At 41.6% G+C, this 14,721-nt stretch overlaps 1 long non-coding RNA gene across 1 annotated transcript; it reads right to left on the bottom strand.

Annotated features, from left to right (window-relative positions):
- Positions 1–6,382: 6,382 nt before the first annotated feature.
- On the bottom strand, positions 6,383–7,255 carry LOC148293176 (uncharacterized). The gene is made up of 2 exons (XR_015825868.1): positions 7,186–7,255; positions 6,383–7,050 (listed from the first exon to the last, which is right to left on the bottom strand). It is a non-coding gene; the product is annotated as an uncharacterized LOC148293176 (long non-coding RNA).
- Positions 7,256–14,721: the final 7,466 nt, after the last annotated feature.

Genomic DNA, 14,721 nt, shown 5'->3' on the forward strand with positions numbered 1-14,721 from the left:
TTGACAACAATTCTCGTGGTTCCTACGGGCCCACCCAACCATCTTTCACCAACAATATTCACCGCTCTACCAACATGACCAGCACAGGTTATCGTGGTTTCTGTCAATGGTGTGGCACTCAAGGTCATAGTGCCAAACGCTGCCCCCAACTCCAATTTGGACCTCACAGTTAGCCAGTGGCCAATCCTACCACCCATGGCCAGTCCACCTCTTCTCCAACATGGTTGCTTGATTCCGGTGCCTCTCACCATGTTACCTCCAATGTCAACACTCTTTCTAGTGCCTCTACATATGATGGTCCTGATGAAATAATTATCGATAATGGTTCAGGTTTGGATATCACTCATGTCGATTCAACCACTTTACCCTTCTCATCCTTCCAATCTTTTAGCTTATCAAATGTTCTCTATGTTCCTTCTATGCAAAAAGACATTATTTATATTTCTAAATTTAATAAACAAAATAATACATCTATTGAACTTTTTCCTGATTTCTTTCATGTCAAGGATCTGAGCACGGGAGCAGTTCTTATTCGAGGCCTGAATAAGGATGATGTGTACGAGTGCTCTCCCAAATCTTTTTGTCAACCGCAGGCTAAGGTGGGTGTAGTGGTCTCTCCCAACCTCTGGCATCGTCTTCTTGGTCACCCCAGCCACAAAACTCTCCAACAAGTTCTTCGTTCGTCTTCCATTAATGTGTCTTCCAAGTGGTCCGAGTCCGTTTATCATTCGTGTCAATGTCATAAAAGCCATCGGCTCCCGTTTGGTACTTCGCCTCTCACCAGTCATGGTCCATTCGACCTCTTTTATAGTGATGGTTTTTCCTACTATGTTTTCTTTGTTGACCATTTTACAAAATACATATGGCTCTACCCTCTTAAAAAGAAATCTGATGTGTTTTCCACTTTTATCACCTTCAAGGCACTTGTCAAAAATTACTTCAAAAGAAAAATCACTGGATTATACACTTATGGTGGGGGAGAATTCATCAAATTTCAACATTTTCTCTCCTCCAATGACATCACCCATCTTCTTACACCACTTCACACTTCGCAACACAATGGAGTCGCTGAATGACGACATCGTCATATTGTTGAAACTGGTCTCACCCTTCTTCATCAAGCTTCTTTACCTCTCACCTATTGGTCTTATGCCTTTAAAACAGCTGCCTATCTTATCAATCGCATGCCTCCTCCGCTTCTCCACAATCTCTCCCTATTCACTCAACTATTTGATGAACAGCCTAATTACTCTCGTCTTCGTACCTTTGGGTGCTTGTGTTTTCCTTTGTTACGTCCTTACAATTCAAATAAATTACTTTCTCATTCCCACCCATGTCTCTTACTTGGTGACTCATCTAATCAAAGTGTCTTTCATTGTCTTGATCTTTCCTCCAAAAAACTTTTTATCTCTCGGCATGTTCAATTCGATGAGTCCACTTTTCCTCTTGCCAACCTCCCTTCCTCCATTCCCCAGGTCACTGTTCATAACTCTCACACTTGGGTCTCCTTTCTTTCTCCAATTACTCATGTTCCCGTACACTCAACCACCATACCTATTGCGCCGATTGCTTCTTCTTCGCTGCCACCACATGTCACATCATCATCATCATCAGCATCTGCCCCCGTATCAGAGCCGTCACCATCCGTTCCCCAGGCCCCCATTGCTGCTACTACTGCTCCTCTCTTATTGTCACCCAACCCCCATGCCTCGGCCCCTACCTCCACCGCACTTATATTCACCTTACCCACACATTCTCCACCCCAAATTAACCCAGCTTAGCCACCTCCCCATCTCAGCCCAATTCATACATACACTAGAAACCCTCATAGGACTATTGTCACCTTTCCATCCTCTGACCCACACCCTCCCAACCCCCCCGTACCTCTTGTGCTCGCCGATAATTCTGTGGTCACCCGTGCCAAAGCAGGTATCCGCAAACCTAATCCCTGCTATGCTATGACTGCTACTAAACACCCCATTCTCTCCTCATTGAACCAACATGTGTTTCCCAGGCCGTCAAGGATCCCCTTTGGCGACAAGAAATGTCCAATGAGTTCAATGTGTTAATTCGCAATGGTACATGGGAGCTCATTCCTTCACTCCCCTCTCAAAATCTTATTGGTTGTAAGTGGATGTTTCGTATCAAACGACACCCTGGTGGCACTTGTAAGCTAGGTGTCCTCCCAGTTGTGCAAATGGCCTTTACTTGGGTCAAAGTTAGGGCATATCCATGATCGAGTGGTTGGGACGCTCTCTGGAGGTGACCTACACACTTTGAGCAATTATCAGAATAGGGGCGGACTAGGTCGATCCCAATTGAACCCCCTCTGACGGCTAAGTTAGAGGTGTTCTTAGAGTGAAGAGAATGGAGAGTTTCAAGAAAAGAATATTTATTACATTTGTCCTAGTGCAAGTGAAGAGTATTTATAAGGGGGAGAAGGAGAGATCATCCCTCCTTAAGTCTTCCCAGAGGGGAGATATTTATCTTCCTCTTTTCCCAATAGCGGGACTAAAACGCATTAAATGATCCCTCCTTATCACCATGCTGGCTCTCAGGGATCAAGTGGCAAGGCGACACCTGGCTTTCGATGTGAAGCACATTAACTGATCCCTTCCATCATCGGGCTGTTTATCGGGGATTAAGGGGTAAGGCGACACCTGGCTTTGGATGTGAAGTACATTAAATGATCCCTCTCCATCACCAGACTGGCACTAAGCGCATTGAGTGACTGACTCAACAGGGGTCTGGTCATGTCAAAATATTAATGCATGTCTCCGATCACACGGTATCTCAATAGTTGGGTTGGTGTTCGAGTGCTCGACAATGGGTTCATGTTGTATCTCCCGACAGGCTTGGCTAGAAGGCCTTTTATCGATGCTCGACGGGTCAATCTGGTCAGGTCGGTACAAGGACGACCAGGTCCTTTGTGGCCACATGGTGTTCTCTAATAGGCTCGACTTATAATGATGATGTGAACCATCAACAGTTGCCCCCCAACTCTCAACTCAAGGAGCCGAACTTGGGTGAAGAGTTGTTTGGATTTTATTTTTGAGTGAGCCGAGCCTTTTTCAAATGACGTGGCCATACTACAGAGGTTGGGTAAGGTAGCTCCCCAAGTTCCCAGCCGAGTAGGGCTCCTCTACGAAAGATTTATGGGATGGTTAATTGGCTGAGTAGGTGGCATATTAATTGCTTATGACGTTAGAACTTGCGAGAGTTTGCATTGGTGCGTGCTTCGTCGTTTCAACTGATAGGCGCTGTCGTGCTGCCACGTGTGGCCATCCTAGCTGGGGTAGCTGATGTGTGGACATTGGGGATGCTCGGTCGTCGATACATAAAAGGGGGAGCAACCTTCCTTTGCCATATTTCGCCATTGTTTTAGTTTGAGAGCTTGAGCAATTTTTCGAGCAGTTTCCTTGGTGCGCCATTGTTGCAGAGGGGAGTAAGTGGTCGTGAAGTTCGACACAGCACCGTTTCCGAGGATTTTTTGGTAAGGTCCACTTTCCTTTCCTTTCCTTTTGTTTTCCAGAAGGTCAGATTCGAGTTGCTTGTTTTTTTGGGTTTGGTGTTTTGCTCGTCATTTTTCTTGGGTTGGTGTGTGTTTTGATTTTTAGCCCTCACCCCTTCCTTCCTTGATTGTGTTTGAAGTATTGTGAGAGGTGCAAACATGTCGAGCCGATCCGATATGTCTGATTCGTAAGATACGACGAGCAGTGGGTCAGCCTTTAGGGATGATGTGGATGATGTAGACATGGTGGACGAAATGTATGATGCAGCCAAGCAAATGGGCGAGGATATGCCCATCGGTCTCTATGGAAACTTTTAGTACCTAGGGGCTGGAGGAAGGGTAGGAGGTTAGGAAGTGGAGAATGCCGACCAGAGTGAAGGTGGTAGTGAGTCTAGAGGCAGGGGAGAAGTCACGGTTGCCGTAGTTGGGTCAGGTGGTGAGGGAGGCGAGGATGTAGCGCATGCCGACCAAGGTGAAGGGGGCAGTAGGTTTGAAGCCAGAAATGAAGGCATGGTGGTAGCCTCAGGCTCAGGTGGGGTGATAGAATTGAACGTAGATACGGAATTAGCAGAGTGAGAGTGGTTGGCTGATGAACATCCAAGCATGATGACGCAGCAAAAGCTAGATCGTTTGAGGGAGGAATATGCTATACCGAGCAGTATTAGGCTTAAAGGCGCCGATTAGAGATGGGAAGCCAAGCAAGTCCCCCATTGGGTGGGTGACCTTGTGTGCAGATATGCTCAAGCAGGGGGTTCGGCTGCCCTTGTCTCCCTTTCTTCAAGGATGGATTAGTCGGCTTGGTGTAGCCCCACATCAAATGAATCCGAACGTGTATAGGACCATAAGTGTCCAGGCGTTATAGCAGCGGGTGCATAATTCAGAGCTGACCATAAATCAAATACTGCACTGTTTTTTGCTGAAGAGAAATCCATACCAAGTCCATAAACCAAAGTGCGGTTGGGAAGGTAATTGAAAGTAATCATTCATCCCAGAAGATGTGGAAACCGAATTGGTTCTAAGCATCGGGTGCGTGAGAATTTTCTGAAGGGGTAGAGCCAAGACTACCTAGGATATAGAGGCGCTTTAGAAAGCTAGGTCCAGTTGACGTGCAGGATTCATTTAGATATACTTCCTCCCCCCCCCCCCCACTTTTTTTTTATGCTATGTTGCATAAGGTGGGTCGTGTTGATATATACACGTTTGATTGATCTTGACATTTGTTGCTACTTTTATAGTAATTGGATTGAGTGGAGCTATCAGCAGTCGAGCAGGATCAAGTTAACCAAGTGCTCTCCCTGCCTAGTATCAAGAAAGTCGCAGACATACTGCTTGCCAACAAGGGTCTGATAAGCCTTATTAGTGTGGTTGATCCTAATGACGTAAAGTTGTATTTTACAGCAATGAGGCCTAGTCGGAGCGATCTAGCTATGCAAGCTCGGCTGATGAAGCTTGCCAAGAAGGGCTCATCTAGTGAATCGGCTGGTGGCTCGGAGCTAGGCGACTAGTGTAGCTAGGGTTCCTATCCGTGGAGCGCAAAAAAGATGAGCTGATGAGCAATTAGCCCGAGATGTGGGTTGACGAAGAGCCGAAGAGAGAGAGAGCGGAAAGAGGCAAGTGGGCTCGTCCGTCCAAGAGGTGGGTAATAGTCCCTGAGCTTTTCATCGGGTCGCTGTCGGACCGTCGATAAGTCGTTTGCGGTATACAGCCATTCAGAAATGATCATGTATCTTTCCAGGAAAACCTTTCTGAGTTCTGCAAAAGAACCGATTGATTTCGGGGCGAGTCGCTTAAACCAACTCGTGGCGGGGCCTTTGAGCAATGTTAGGAATAGGCGACACTTGGTTGCCTCATTTGCGCCACGTCCCTCCATGGCATAACGGAAATTATCTAGATGGTCATATGGGTCGATCATCCCGTTGTATAAGGGGATCTTTAGGGCCTTCAAGTCTCCCACTACCCTGGCATCTAGCAAGTCCTGAGTATATGGTAGTGGGATTTCGTCCTTGGTGAACTCCGGTCCTCTGGGCATTTTCTATTTCTCCTCTTGCCCGAGCCGATCCCAGACACTCCCTAACTCTCCGATGACCTGATCTCTAAGCTTGGAGGTGATGCTGTCGACATCCTCTTCGGTGTCACTAGTTCTGAACCAGGCCTTTACCTTATACGAGCTTCTCGCTTCGATGTATCAACCTCTATTGACACGGACGAGGTAAAGGCACACACAACAATTAAGATTAAAGAAATAGGCCTCATGCCCTCTACCCACTCTCAACGAGCATACAGAGCAACTAAAGATTTAAGTTTACAACTCGAGAAAGAATAAAGGTAGAGAGTGAAAGAAGAACATTCTTACGGAGCAGACAATGATGATACCTCGACGTGGTGGTCTCGACCTCGGAATCTAGGACTTGGAGACACAAAACAAAAAATGTGAGTGGACGAAAAACAAAGTGTTTAACATAAATTATATTCAACATAAATAACCCCCTTTGTTTTATAAAATATTGTCAAAACACTAAGCAACAAGGTTCTTTTGTATACGTACATATTTACCAACCGATAGTTGAAAATAATTCACTTCAGTACGCTCATGCAATAACATACGATAAGGAAAAAAAACCATGTAAATAATTCTTCTCCAATTTCTTGGAAAACAATATAAACTTGTTTATTTAAATCCTTTTTGTAAAATCATAAATTTAAACCCACCAAAATATCTCATTAACACAAAATCTATTAAGCCGGTAATTTCCAAATAGCCAATCTCAATTTCAAACCTCATTCAAATATCCATACATGTGCAGAGCAGTCTCAATGCACATGCTCAGAAAACCTAACCTGGAAACAAGTCTACAAATATACCCATACAAATACCCACATACATATTTATATATTTAATCAAATTTATATGCTTGACATTCCATTCTTTAAAACCAAAGTATCCCATATACGTAATTAGATAACAAAACAGTTATGTTCCTTGCGTTTGTTGCCATCCCGCCAGGCTCTCTTCTCCTTTAGTATGTTCCTTGCTTCGGTCGCTACTCGCTCTGATGTCTCAGCCTCCGTTGACGCAGACGAGGTTCCTCTAGTATCCTCGGTACCGATCGGCTCCTGGTCCTGTTGTGCGCCCACCTTCTCTACCAATTCGGCATGGCTCTCTTGCAGTATTTCATTCTGTGCGCGGAGGCTGTTGCTGAGATTCTGTACATCCTTTACGCCCCTCAGGATTCGGTTCATCTTGTCTTCCATATTCTTCAAACGGTCCGTCCTCATTTTCTCCTTCTTCCACCTCTGGGCGTTTCTCCCGGCTGTACCCAAGGAGACCTTCCTTCTAAGATGTTGACTTTTCAGCATGGCTTGGTTTTGTTTGCGTTGAAGCTCGGTTGGATGAGGGGATGCGACTTCTGTTCGCAAAAATTCCCACAAACGGCGCCAAATGTAAGCTGGGTGTCCTCCCCATTGTGCAGATGGCCTTACTTGGGTCAAAGTTAGGGCGTATCCCTGATCGAGTGGTTGAGTTGCTCTCTGGAGGCAACCTGCACACTTTGAGCAATTATCAGAATATGAGCGAACTAAGTCGATACCAGTTGAACCCCCTCCGATGGCTAAGTTAGAGGTGTTCTTAGAGTGGAGATAAGGATGGAGAGTTTCAAGAAGAGAATATTTATTACCTTTGTCCTAGTGCATGTGAAGAGTATTTATAAGGGGGAGAAAGAGAGATCATCCCTCCTTCAGTCTTCCCAGATGGGAGATATTTATCTTCCTCTTTTCCCAATGGTGGAACTGAAACGCATTAAACGATCCCTCCTTATCACCATGCTGGCTATCAGGGATCAAGTGGCAAGGCGACACCTGGCTTTGGATGTGAAGCACATTAATTGATCTGTTTCCATCACCAGGCTATTTATCACGGATCAAGGGGTAAGGCGACACCTGGCTTTGGATGTGAAGTACATTAAATGATCCCTCTCCATCACCAGACTGGCACTAGGCGCATGGAGTGACTGACTCGACAGGGGGTTGGTCATGTCAGAATATCAATGCATGTCTCTGGTCACATGGTATCTCAGTAGTCGGGTCGGTGTTTGAGTGCCCGACCACGGGTTCACGCGGTATCTCCCGACAAGCTCAACTAAGAGGCCTTTTATCGATACTCGACAGGTCAATCTGTTTAGGTCGATACGAGGACGACCTGGTCCTTTGTGGCCACGTGGTCCTCTCTGATAGGCTCAGCTTATAGTGATGATATGAACCATCAATAGCACTATTGACAGGTACAAGGCACGCTTAGTTGCCAAGGCCCTGGTGTTGATTTTTCAAATGCTTTCAGTCCGGTTGTCAAACTTACTACCATACGAATTGTTTTGTATCTTGTCATGACTCATGGTTGGCCAATACGTCAATTGGACATTAACAATGCTTTTCTTCATGGCACAATCCATGAAAATGTCTATATGGTCCAGCCGCCTGGTTTTGTTGACTCTAATCATCCATCTCATTTGTGTAAATTGAGGAAATCCCTCTATGGCCTCAAACAGGCTCCCCTAGCGTGGTACAAGGAATTACACTCATTTTGGCTCTCTCATGGCTTTGTCAATGTCATCTCTGATGCCTTAGTCTTTCTCTTCAAAAATAGGACTACTCTGTAATTTATTTTTTGGTTTATGTTGACGATCTTCTTATTACAGGCAACAATTCCTTACTTGTGGTGAAGTTCATCCGACTCTTAGCCACTCGGTTATCTGTCAAGGACTTGGGCTCATTACATTACTTTCTTGGTGTTGAGGTCCTTCCCACAACCACTGGTCTATTCCTTTCTCAGCAAAAGTACATTCATGATCTTCTCGTCAATGCCAAGATGGATGGTGCAAAGGCTGTCAGTACGCCCCTCTCCACCACTGACTCACTTATGCTCCATGATGGCTCTTCCCCAATGGATGCAACTCCCTGCCATCGTCTTGTTGGTGGTCTTCAATACCTAAGCCTTACACGCCCTGACATCTCCTTCACAGTCAACAAGCTCTCTCAATTCATGCATTCTCCTTTCGAGACTCATTGGCAGGCACTCAAGCGTCTTCTTCGCTACGTGAAAGGTACCATCTCCTTTGGCCTTCATCTTTGTCGCCGCCCCTCTCATCGTCTTTATGCCTTTTCGGATGCTGACTGGGCTGGTGATCGTGATGATCGCAAGTCTACGACTGGCTATATTGTCTACCTCGGTGGAAACCTGATCTCTTGGAGCTCCCGTAAGTAGCAGTCTATCTCTCGTTCCTCCACCGAAGCCGAATACCGGCCTACTGTTGCCACCACTGCTGAACTCACATGGATTCAACCCTTACTACGTGAACATGGCATTCCTCTCCCCACAACACCAATTGTCTCCTGTGATAACATTGAAGCCATGTTCTATTGTGCTAATCTTGTCCTACATTTCCGTATGAAACATATCGATATTGATTTTCAGTTTGTACGGGATCATGTCACTCGTGGTCTTTTTCAAGTGTCTAATGTCTCCACTATAGATCAGCTTGTTGATGCTCTCACCAAACCCTTGCCGCATCCCCATTTCCATCTCCTTCATTCTAAGATCGGTGTCTATTCACCTTATTATTTATTATCCTAAAAATTGAACTTATACCACCTTTTCATTGGTTAATATTAAAATAATAATATACAAAAATTATTGATCCATGTCTGAGCAGTTTAAAATATGGAACCAACAAACTTTCAAGCCTAAAAATATCCTATACCCCAATTTGGCCACGTGTACTCCAACATGTGCCGAACATAATCTGTTCCAGCCACAAACAAGATTGCGTGCCTAACATAATCTGTTCCAGCCAGCCAACACACAAGCACGTGTTGAGAACATAAAAATCCCAAATTAAAGTATTCGAAGCCTTGACTCACAATATATAAAATTTACGCATTTTAATTTATAGAAAATTTGGCATAAGTCCAATTATGAGGAGAGATTTTGGGTGCAATCCACGCAGAAATTGTTGTTGATCCAAGTCCTTTGACTTTTGCGCCACATAAGATTACATGCCTATTTCAATTTATTGATATTTACTTTTTTTTATTTTTTATTTTTTGTTCCAGTTATGCACCTAAAAGATAAATAAGGTAAATTATGAATTCCTAAAACTGGTAAGTTATTGATTTGTAGGATATAAATTATCATATTTGATTTGAATTTAATTGCAAATCTATTTATTGAATTCTGAAATTTTCCCAAGGTATATCGACATCAAAATTTGTAATAAGAGTTCATTAAAATTTCATACCTTAACAATAGGTAAGGTACCTATACATACACCTCGTATGCAGTATGCAGGTAATTAAACCCATAAATTACCTCTGGTCCAGGTAATTAAATCCATAAATTACCTCTAGTCTAGGTAGTTATACCCTCTAACCCAGCTAATTGAACTCATATAATATCTTGGTATGGATCTTTAAACTCAACTGAGATAAAAATTCATACAAAATTTCTTTGGAAAAAAAAAAAAAAAACACTATTACATGGAAGACATGTACGTATGTATATAAATATGAACCTCCAGAAAAAACTGCTTAAGAAAATTCAAGAAAAAAAACACTTACCTGTAAGGTAGGTAGATATATACATGTATGTATTAACATTATTTACCTGTATGTCAGGTACATAATTTAATGTGGGTGCTTGTCTGATCGATTGGTATAATATGTGAGTCTTTACTTTTTATTGATTAAATTGTATTTTATCTATATATTAGGAATATTATAAAGGAAAAAAAAATTCAAAATTCAAATTTTGGAATTCAATTTCAAGGAAATAATGCATTAAATTTAGATTTTCAATGTGTTTTCCTTATTTACCTTAAAGGGTAAAATCGACATAACAAAAAAGTAATAAATGTCAAAGGACCTACATCTAAAACCAAAAACACGAGGACTAGACCCAATGACAGCTAATCGTTTTGGACTTAGATCTAAGAACCCCTTTAATTTATTGCAAGAAGTTTTGAGATCAATAGTCTAATTTTAATACGGTATCAGAGCTGAAGATCGAGAGTTATTTAAGTAAAATTTAGGCAGAGAAAATCAACTTTGCTAAAGTATAAACTGTTTATTTTACATAGCAGTCAAATGTACATTCATACACTGGGAGTAGAATCCACTTCAACACAATGCGGAATAATCATACCATGAGCAACATGGTACAAATTGGCTAGAATGCCCGGTCTCCTGCATATAAGAGCTGAGATTAATTGGTAAATTTCATTGATATGTTTACAAGTACAGGTCTATGATTATATACAGTTTGAATACAATCATAATTGAATGACTAAATCAATCCTAATCAAATAGAATAGGAAAGACAACTTAGCACATATCATAGTTGACTTTAATACGGAGGAGCCGATTGTGTGGTTGATGGAGCAGATTGTGTTGTTGATGATGAAGTGATCTCCTTTGATGTAGGATATTACCTAATACGCCCCTGCAAGACGGTGGCACCATCGGAGACACCGATCTTGGAATGAAGGAGATGGAAATTGGGATGCAGCAAGGGTTTGGTGAGAGGATTGACTATACAATGGCAATATGTGTAAATATTTTTAAACCAGTGGCCAAGACTTTGCATACTTGGCTGGCCTGTTGAGTCCCTGGAGGTGAATTGCATTCATAGTGCAAACTCAAAATTAATAATAAATTGAAATACCACTTTTTCAATTGAACTTATATTGAATTATTTATTATTTTAATCCTAAACTGGAACCTTATTAAAATTAATAATAAATTTAATTGAGGCAATTGAGTCTTTGAGTTTAGTCCTTGTATATTAGAAACAATCTTAAAGTTACAAATTGTTGCACTATTTAGTCTCTGTGTCAATGTAACACACAAATCACTACTATTTTGTAAAGGGGCACTTTGAACATTAGGGTTTTCTTATAAATCATTTGTTTTCTCATGACATCCGTTAATTTAGCGTTTATGTAAAAGAAAGATGTTCATCAAGTGCTACGTGAAAAAATACAAATGTCATTTTGACAAAAAAAAAAATTTGTCATGCTGAAACTAATGAAGGGGCCAATTATGTAAGGATTCCTAACTTTATAATTATTTTTATAAATTTTTTAAAAGTTATGCACCAAATTGTCATTGATCTCAAATCAGAGGGATGCAAAGCTTGTGTAATCTGACACGTGTCATCCAATCCAACCCGACCCATCAAGTCCTTTGTTCGAGTCAGATGACCCGAATTTTATTCAAAGAAACCAGTCATGATAAAAGCGGCACTGCCGCGCTGCTGACTGAGACTTCTCCTCCTCCTCCCTCACTTCTGTTTCTGCGGCACTTTAAACAAAACAAAACATTTGGAACGGCGGCAACCATCAGACTCTCATTTGGAGTAGGCATCGGGTGCGAGGAAGACTATCCCACCAACTTCAATCTGACAATTTGCAAAGAAACACGTACACCCTGCAAAACAAAACGAAAAAGACAGGAAACAAAAAACACTGCACCACCATACTGAGAAAATGAAAGACAGTGGTGATTAATTTTGCTTTGTACAGATTGGTTAATGTCGGTACCATCCTTGGAGGAGGAGACATCACAAGGACTGCGAGACTTAAGGTTAGGACAAGACAAGTCAACAGACTCATCCTCAACCATGTAAAAAATATGCTTCTGGTTATGGGATTGGTGGAATGGAAGAACCAGGGGTCTTCACTGAATCAATTTAATCCCTACACAACAGATAAATCACCAATAACTGCTCCCAACAGCCAAAACTGCGATGCAATCGCCACACTGCTTCTTCGATGATATCCGTCAGAAAAATATCGTCCTTGCCACCGTAATTGATAAACTTATAAGCAAGCAAACAGGAAACTAAAAGTAGCACAAACTCAACACAACGAACAAGAAACAAACAAAATCTTCGACAGAAAATCTGTGACGGCGTAAATGCAAAATAGAACAACCAGATGGAGCAAAACCTTCGACGGTAAAGCCGTGAAGGATAATGTAGACGAATGTCAAAAGTAAATGGTAGCAAAATAAGGACAATGAGTTTTAACAAGAGACGAGACAGTTTAAAGCTTGTTAGCAGAAGAGGCCTCATGATACATTTCAGTTTATCATTATCTCATCCAAATGAGATCATCAAGCGATGTAGGCAAAATATGTTTAAATCATCATTGGCCTCACCTAAGATATAACAAAAACATTGATTGTGATTTTCTTTTGAAGATAAAATAAAACCTGAATAGAGGAAAAGAAAACATGCCTCGAAGAGTTAGAAAATAATTCATTGGAAAAGATGGACATGCAAAGCTTTGATCGAATGGAGAAGCACTGCATTCCGATCATCTCTGAGGTTTTCTTCAAACAAAAACAGAAACAGATGCGATGTGATTGTATGAATGGGAAGAGGAAATAACAGCTTTTTGTTATTCTTGTGTATACACTTTAATTTCTATGTTGGGTGGTTATCAAATTTATATGAAGGGTTTAGGGAGGTGGAACACTTCAATTTGGCAACTTCACAGCAAAAGCTAAAAATACTTTTCTGTTTTTATGCTTGCACAACACACAATACTGTTGGGAATTTGTATTATCTCTTTTTTCATATCCAATTCGGACTATTCTACCTGAAACTTTGTTTTTTTATTTTTATTTTTTTGGTCAAATTCAGCTTTGAATAAAAGACCCAGAAGGTGTGGAGGCACAACAGAGAAGAAACCAAAAGCAAGGAAAACAAACGTGGTACACCAAGGCTAACCACGTAGCCCAGAAAAGTACAAACCATGACACAAGCAACATATTGGTCAAACCATGACACAAGGTAACGATTGGCAATGGTGGGTAACGATTTGGTTTTAACATATTGGTCAAGATTTCAGTTTTAACTGATTGGGCCGTAAGACTATTCTACCCGAAATAGAAGCAACATGTGTCCAATTCGGACTTTACGGAATTTTCAACTTTTCTTTATTGTGGAAGGGCCGCAAGCTTATTTTATCATCCAATTTTTACTAAACCTGTCCAATGCAACCCAAATACATTATAGTTTGTGAAATTTTTGAGGGGGCCAAGGCCACCGCAGGTTTTGGCATAGCTTCGTCACTGATGATGAGTATTGACATGAGCTATCCTAATTAATCAAGGAGATTTATTTTCTTGATTAATTAAGGGATTTACTTCCTTATTTTATATAGTTGACATATCCTTATATAATTGGGACACATTCTTTTAATTGATTACAGTATCTATTTCATTGTAAAACACTCATATAAACTCCTATATATACTTCCTTATGGAGAAAAATACAATTAACCTAAAGTATTCAAACCATATTCATATTTTAGCATGGTATCAAAGCAATCGATCATAGGTTGTCTCTAATCCCTCAAATCATACCCTCAAATTCAAAACCAATCCCTAAATCAAATTCCTAAATCAAATTCATACATCAAATTCCTCAAATTCTCAAATCAACTCCTTAACCATAAACACACACTCATATCAAATCTTACTTCCCCTGCGATGTCAAGACCCCTTACGATTCACTCCCTCCACAGAAGCATGCAGTCACTCCCACTTAACCAGCTAACCGGACTCATGCTTTTATCACCACCACCAAAGGATTTACTTTTCATACATCCTCTCCAAAGCCCACATAGATTGTTGACTTGGGTGCTACAGATCACATGATATTTGATCATGGCCAACTTATTAGTCGTAAACCAACCACTCAGTCGGTAGTATCTAATGCTAATGGTACCCCCTCCCTTGTGGTTGGGGAGGGCTCTTTATCTCTCTCTAACTCTATTCATCTAGATTATGTATTGCTTGTTCTATCCTTGGACCATAACTTGTTGTCTGTTGCACAACTTACTACTACTTTGGGGTGTATTGTAACATTTTGGCCGAATCATTTTGTTTTTCAGGACATCCTCACGGGGAAGACGATTGGTCGTGGCACTAGGCGGGGCAAACTCTACTACTTGGACTAGGCACCGGATAGTGAGACCAAGGTTGGTCAAGCTTTCACAACAAGTGGACCTAATTCTGAGAGGCAGAGAGACAAAGTTTGATTATGGCATAAACGTCTTGGGCATGCCTCGTTCGATTATCTGAAGAAGTTGTTTCCATCATTATTTTCCAGTTTTGATTTTGCAGTTTCCAGTGTGATACGTGTTGTGTAGATA

The sequence above is a fragment of the Prunus avium genome, chromosome 7 (assembly GCF_965620075.1).
Source record: "Prunus avium chromosome 7, drPruAviu1.hap1.1, whole genome shotgun sequence".
Taxonomy (NCBI): domain Eukaryota; kingdom Viridiplantae; phylum Streptophyta; class Magnoliopsida; order Rosales; family Rosaceae; genus Prunus; species Prunus avium.